The sequence below is a fragment of the Rattus norvegicus genome, chromosome 1, assembly GCF_021556685.1.
Source record: "Rattus norvegicus strain SHRSP/BbbUtx chromosome 1, alternate assembly SHRSP_T2T, whole genome shotgun sequence".
Taxonomy (NCBI): domain Eukaryota; kingdom Metazoa; phylum Chordata; class Mammalia; order Rodentia; family Muridae; genus Rattus; species Rattus norvegicus.
This window is the reverse complement of record NC_141534.1, coordinates 193,841,541-193,848,480: the sequence shown is the minus strand read 5'-3', so window position 1 is coordinate 193,848,480 and position 6,940 is coordinate 193,841,541. Positions and strand designations below refer to the sequence as shown.

Sequence of the window (6,940 nt, the reverse complement as noted above, 5' to 3'; positions counted from 1 at the left end):
CTATCACCCAGGAGGTAATCACACCAGGCTATAGGCAGTGAGGGTCTCCCATGCCCAGTCACACCATCCTAGATATATGAGGGATGTAATAATGACAAACTTGAGAAGGCACAGCAGCAGCAAGAAGCAAGCCTGCCACGAAGCCCCTAGGGCTGCGCCTCTCCAGGGTAGACCGGTTGTAGCTGTGCAAACCCCGGGTTGTCTCCAAAAAGCTCACCCGTTGACCCTGACTGGCCTGGCGCTCCCTATGACAGACAGGCCCAATTCATGGAAGAGCTGGGGTTAAAGGTGCTCTCTGAGGAATCTGATGCAACGATGAAGAATGAGGAAGCTGACTCCTGAGGGTGAATGTCCTGCAGGACAGGGTAGATGATCCAGTTAAAGCCCTGTAGATATAAAACTACACGCAAGGGCTGGGGCGATCACTCCGGGTGAAGTGCTGAGTTTGGATCCCCACACCAGTACAAAAGCAGGGTGTGGTGATGTGTGTCTGTACCCCAGCTCAGGAAGCAGGGCAGGGGGACAAGCAGATTCCACGAGACAGCAAGTCTAGCTGAAACCGAGCTCCAGGTTCAGTGAGAGATCCCACTGAAAAAATAAGTTGGAGAAGAATAGTGATCATGGGTCTCTGGCCTCTATATGGACACAAATGGGGCATGCATGCAAATAAATTCACAGGCACACGCACACGCACACACTCACACACGAGCACGTTCACTCGCTACACCTCAAACAAACAGCATACAGCTGAGCCACAGTGTGTATGGACCTTGTACTCTGACCGAGTCGTGGAGTCGGAACGGAACTAAAAAAAAAAAAAAAAAAGTGACAGTGTAACTGAGAAAGTTCCCGTCCCGCCGTGTCTGGTGGCATAGGCATCCGTGAGGCCGTGAGACCGTGTTTGAAGATAAAGACAGGCTGGGATGCCCTTCAGTGAGGGAGGTTCAGCCTCACCACCACAATAAAGAGGGGGGGGAGGGAAGGAAGGAGGGGAGGGCCTAGTTCTGGGGCTGTGAGAGGGCCAATACTCTGAGATAAAGTGGTGGAGAAGGAAGCTGATCTCGAGGCTGGCGTGGTCGGAGGGAGAGCAGCTCACACCTGTGACTCTTTTGCTTCGCTGAGAGTACGGCACATCTTGAGAACTGTTATCATCCCAATTCTTTAAAGGAGCTATTTTCATTTCTTTAAATTATGTGGATGGCTGTAGGTTCATGTGCGGGTTTTTGCAGGCAGTGCAAGCACCCACAGAGGCCAGGGGTGCTGGATCCCCTGGGGCTGGAGCCATAAGCAGCCATCCATCCGATGTGGGTGCTGGGAATCTAACTTGAGTTTTCTGCAAGAACAATAGATGCTCTGATTGCTGGGCTCTCTCTCCCGCTGGTCATAGCATGTTTCGTTACCTCAGCTTCAGGCAGCTGGGTACCAGGGTAGTTCATTAGCCTTGAAAACTAACCAATTCTGATATACGGGCTGTGAGCCTTTGATATCTGTCTGGAGGTGACTGAGTCATGTTGCCCCTGTGAGTCTTAGCGATTGTTCTAAGCTTGGCTTCTGAAGGTGTGAGGTCTGGTGTGCAGCTAACCTTTTCTTTGTGATTTTTTTTCTACAGCCCGAGAAGGAGCACCACACAGGAAAGGGTTGGTGCATTTCAACTAGTTCTACACCTTGTTGTTAAGACATGGGGCAAGATGCCCAGCAAAACAAGATTTTGCCTGTAAATTGAAAAGAAGAATGTCGGGAGGAAATTCCAGGAGCTTAAGCGGCAGTGCACACGTGTGTGTTGTGGAGTAGACGGAATCAGTATTCTGTAATACAGAAGGGAGCAGTGTGGTGAGACAAAAGGCCAGCCATAAATGGGTGTGCCCCACAGTGGCCAAATAAAGGTGTTTAGGAATGGAGGTGGCAGTCGGTGAGCCCCTGAAATGTCTGAAGCTGGGACAGTGTGGAGAAATCACATGGATTCCCGACACACTGGAGGTTGTGGAGAAGCAGTGCAGCGAACACCTTCTGTTCCACAGATAGCTTCTCATCCTAATGTGATTGATTTCCCCGTTTTCTCCAGGGATTATTTGAAGTGGACAGCAAAAGAAATCCAGGCCATCAACACCTTTGGTGAAAAGAAATACTAGGACTTCGGTCTTGGGCCCAGGCCCACTGCTGACAGCATGATGGAAGGATGCACTTGCGGTCTAGACTCCCCCTCCCGCCTCCTGGAGTGGGGGTGAGGCGGCGTGGGCAACGGTTGGGAAGCTGTCTGGAGGCCTCTTGCAGAGACATCAGAATGCTTTGTTAGAACAAGCGCTGGGGATCCATCCTGTGGCTCACCCTATCAAGCTGAAACCGGATGTTGCTGCCAAGTTCTTTGGAAGGCTAAACATTGTTGCCCTTGAACATCTGCGTCTGCAAAAAGGTGAGCTTGGGGACTGAGGGTAGGTTCTGCAGTTAGGGTGCAAGCACCAGTGCATGGGGCTTGCACTATTGCTCCAAGGTGACATTTTGAATCTGACCACTCTAGTGATTCACTTGTTTTCAATATTTGTTGTCAGTTCTAGATGTCAACCTTGTGACTATACTAATAAAATCCTTGAAAGGTGAACAGAGGACAAACTGTACCAAGCCTCTGGTCCAATGGCATCCTGGAGTGGAGGGGGCTGCTCTGTGCGTCCTGGAGGTCTCACCCTAACATGCGTCAGGGCAGAGGAAGTCTTGAGAACCTTGTGGACTTATCTGTGGCATCTTGAGGTAAGCAGTTCTGACCGTGGGGACAGAGTGGCAGTTTTCCCAGCTTGCTCAGAAATGCAAGCACACACAGGTTCTTGGATAAATGGCTGAAGTGAGGTGCTCTTCTGAGAATCGGGGGCTGCTCTTTGTTTCTCAAATGAACACGCACAGACAGGTGGGCAGGGAGAGCAGCTTCAAAACACAGCATGGACCTGGGTTTCAGTCCTGTCTCAGGAGAAGTATTGTTTCTTTTCGCTACAGACTAGGAACTAAATGAAGGTTTTATACGCAGGGTCATACCGGACGCCGGACACCGGACACTTATAAAAACTTACAAGTGTTAGCAAATGTTCTGGGTCATTCAGAGACTCACCAGTATATTAATAAATTTTAACAGAGAAGAGGCTTTTCTTTCTTTTTTTTTTTTTTTTTTTTTTTTTCGGAGCTGAGGACCGAACCCAGGGCCTTGTGCTTGCAAGGCAAGCGCTCTACCACTGAGCTAAATCCCCAACCGAGAAGAGGCTTTTCATTCAAACACCGGTACCCGTTCTACACTGGAGAACAGAGACTCAGGATTCCAGAATGCAGCCCCCAGCCACTTCAGTGAGGGGTTTGTAAAGGCAAAGAATACAAAGTTACAGTTTGCTCTGGTTCAGCAAAAACAGTCCTCTTTACAGAACCAGAAACAGCCATAAAAAATGTAACCTTAACAGCTCTTAATGTTTGGAGGTCTAGATGGGCTTTATGGTTCTGTTAAGCACAGAGATGTTAAGTTTTTAAACATAAAGTTAGCCATTGATGTGACTTTAGCCACCGTTGAGTTATACCCTGAGTCAAATCCTTGACTCTGCATTGGGTACCTTTTCATATTGGGACTTATTTACTATCATCTTAATAGCTCATAAGCAGGATTTATAGATCTGGTCTTAACCTTGGCCTTAGTTAGTGTTAATGATGCAGGGTCAACTGTAATCAGCAGGCACCCAAGGAAGAACATGGGAGCCATTTATTTCCTCTCTGTGAGGTGTTTTCAAAGTTCAGCCAAATTATCCTTGATACTCCTGAGTGGTTTGCCTAGAAGCAGATGGCTACAGTAACCTCCTTGCTCTGTGTAAAGCAGATCAAGTCCCTACCATGTTGGAAGACTACCTCAGCCAAGAGTCAAGGTGTTCTTTTAATTTTGCAATGGACTTTTCTCAGGCAAAAAACATCTGGGTTATTTGAGGCCCTAAGTTTTTGTAGTTGACATTAGTTGTGCTGTGCCTGTTGTCCTGAGCGTGGCTCAAGCCATTCCCAATCCTAAATTTACTATGGGGGATGTAAGGGCCGGTGCCTGTGCATACATGTGTTTTCTCCCTACTGGACCATTATAAAGGCACATGCAGGGAACAGGGTTATCAAGACACAGATTTTCAGGGATTAGTGCACCTGCCAAATAGGTAAGCAAGGTGCCAAGGGTTAGCACATGTGAAACAATGTTTCAACTGGGAGGTGAAGGAAGGAACATTCACCTGAAGAAGTGATGGCTGGGAACTGTGAGACATCTGTGACAAGTTTGTATCTGCTCTTAAGGAGGATATAGAAATACATCCCACAAAAGAGCAGGAGTTAAATATAGTCACATAAAACAGTAGTAGTCTATAATTGTGTCCAGTTTATCTTTGGTGGATCCTCTCGGGCATTGTGACAGTTCATTTTTCTGCAGCCAGGTCATTGTGGCCTGTGTTGTGCTTGACCTGCCAATAATATACCCAGCTGTAGATAGATGCCATCTTCCTTAGCAGCCATGGGGGTGGTCAGGATGACAAAGCATGATCCCTTCCAACAAGGTCCCAGATCCTTCAGACCTAACATGCCAGCTTTTTGTTAAGGGGGGATGTGCTTACTTCTGTAACTGCTTCTCACTGAGATTAAGACACCCTCGTAAGAACCCATGAAGGCTGGAAAGCCAAAGGCCCAGGGGTGGGGCTCAGATTGGGGGGCTGGAGGCATTCACCATAAGCATCTGTTTTGCTGATCCAGCTGAAGAGACAAGGAGCAATTGTATTGGCTGGTCTGGTTATAGGGTTGCACATCTGTGATCTTAGCATTCTGGAGGCAGAGGCAGGAGGATCTCCATTTGGAGGACATCCTGGGCTATATAGACTCTCATGCATCTATAAAGAAACTTTTGTTGTTCCTGTCTTGGGGCTGAATTAAAGCCACTGAGTACAAACCCCGCTGTTGTACTGTGGCTGCACCTGAGGAAGTCCTCTTGAATCTTAACGTTAACATATTAAATACCCAAACCTTATATTATGACCAAGTGATAAGAGGGAGGAGAGGGGTTGGGGATTTAGCTCAGTGGTAGAGCACTTGCCTAGCAAACGCAAGGCCCTGGGTTCGGTCCCCAGCTCCGAAAAAAAGAAAAAGGAAAAAAAAAAAAGAGAGAGAGAGAGAGAGAGGGGAGAAACTGACCACAGAAAACACATCTGAGATCTGGTTGAGCCTTGGGTCCCTTCAAAATGGCTGCCTAGCATATGACAGACAGGTCCAGACTACCACTGGAGGCAGCAGAGAGCCTCTTGGTCTTCCTCCCAAATCTGTTTTGCCAGACAATGGCATCTCCCATGGTTGGTCTTAAGCATTGTCCTCTCAAATACTGAATCCCAGGAGGTGGCATCTCCAAAGATGGAGCCAAGAAAGTGTCATCTCTAATGGTGGGTCTCAGATGGTGGTACCATCAGTGATGGAGCCCAGGTGGTGAATGTTGAGGCCCAGACCACAGCAAGCGAGGGGCGTTGCCTCTTGTGATGGTGGGATGCAGGGAATGGTACATGTAATAGTGTGTGGAGAATGTGGAGACACAGGTAATAAAATCTTTAATGTTGGGATAGTAACCTCTGTCCTAGTTAGGACTACCATGGCTGTGAAGAAACATTATGACCAAAAGCGAATTAGGGAGGAAAGGGTTTATATGGCTTGCATATACAGACAGAGTCATAGAGGGAAGGCAAGGCAGGATCTCAAACTGGGTGGGAACTTGGAGGCGGGAGCTGATGCAGAGGCCATGGAGGGTGCTGCTTACTGGCTTTCTTTCCTAGCCTGCTCAGGTGCTTTCTTATAGACCCCAGGACCAGCAGCCCAGCAGGAAATGGGCCAGGCCCTCCCACATTAATCACTAACTAATAAAATGCCCTACATCCCAATCTTATGGAGTTATTTTTTCAATTGAGGCTCCCTCCTTTCAGATGACTCTAGATTGTGTCAAGTTGACATAAAAATAGCAAGGACAGGGCTGGAGGGTTGGCTCAAGGGTAAAGACCTCTTCCAGAAGTCCTGAGTTCAAGTCCCATCACTACATGGTGGCTCACACTTATCTATACTGTAATCTGATGCCCTCTTCTGGCATGCAGGTGTACATGTAGATAACGCAGTCATATACATTAAAAAGAAGAAGAAACTGGGACAGCTGTCCAGTGAGATGTCATCTCCAATGGTGTGACTCAGGTGGTGTCTCTCCTCTTATCTTGCTAGCTTTGTATATATATAAATATATATATACATGACCCCATGCGTGGCTCTGCCTCCATACAGCTTTCTCCACACTCATAGCTGTGTCGGTGGCATCCTGCATGTCTGTTTTCTGTGTGCTTAACATTTTATTTGTTTTCCCGTGTCTGTCTGAGTCTCTCTGCTTTTATGGGCATCGTTGGCGAATCCCATGCAGGAGAAGCTAGAGTGAGCAAGTGAGCTTCTAGGGTGACAACCCGCTCTCCCGGGCCACTTTCTGTAGAGCAGTATGAAGATGGAACTATTATAAAGCTGTTTACAAGAATTCATGAATTTTACAGAATTCCTGATCTGATTTAAATAATCATAGGAAGCTAGGGTAGTTGATAGAGAGTTTAAGGAGATGGTTAAAGTCGTTTTTGCCAGAAACATATAATAACTTTAGAATTAAGAGTAGAATGTGCCCCCTCCTTGTAGAATAGTGAGGGCTACAGAGGTTAGAAAAGTACAGTGAGGGGCTGGGGATTTAGCTCAGTGGTAGAGCGCTTGCCTAGGAAGCGCAAGGCCCTGGGTTCGATCCCCAGCTCCGAAAAAAAGAAAAGAAAAAAAAAAAAAGAAAAGTACAGTGAGCGTTCATGGGTTACAAGCACGTAACTGCACTAGGAAGAAAAATCGGCTTGGGACAAGTCAATGATCAAAGAAAACATTCATTCTAGGTTGGGTCCAA

The 6,940-nt window shown here is 47.3% G+C and overlaps 1 long non-coding RNA gene across 11 annotated transcripts in view; it reads left to right on the top strand.

Annotated features, from left to right (window-relative positions):
* Positions 1–815: 815 nt before the first annotated feature.
* LOC102548820 (uncharacterized) overlaps positions 816–6,940 on the top strand; it is a 39,543-nt gene continuing 33,418 nt past the window's right edge. For 2 of the 11 annotated variants that reach the window (XR_015652560.1, XR_015652565.1), the window contains exons 1-4: positions 904–1,123; positions 1,610–1,637; positions 2,063–2,410; positions 2,547–2,742. This is a non-coding gene — a long non-coding RNA (uncharacterized LOC102548820). Of the gene's footprint in view, positions 1,124–1,609; positions 1,831–2,062; positions 2,411–2,546; positions 2,743–3,013; positions 3,126–3,242; positions 5,120–6,940 lie in introns of those variants that run through there. The other 9 variants (XR_015652564.1, XR_015652566.1, XR_015652569.1 and 6 more) reach the window with 9 other exon arrangements.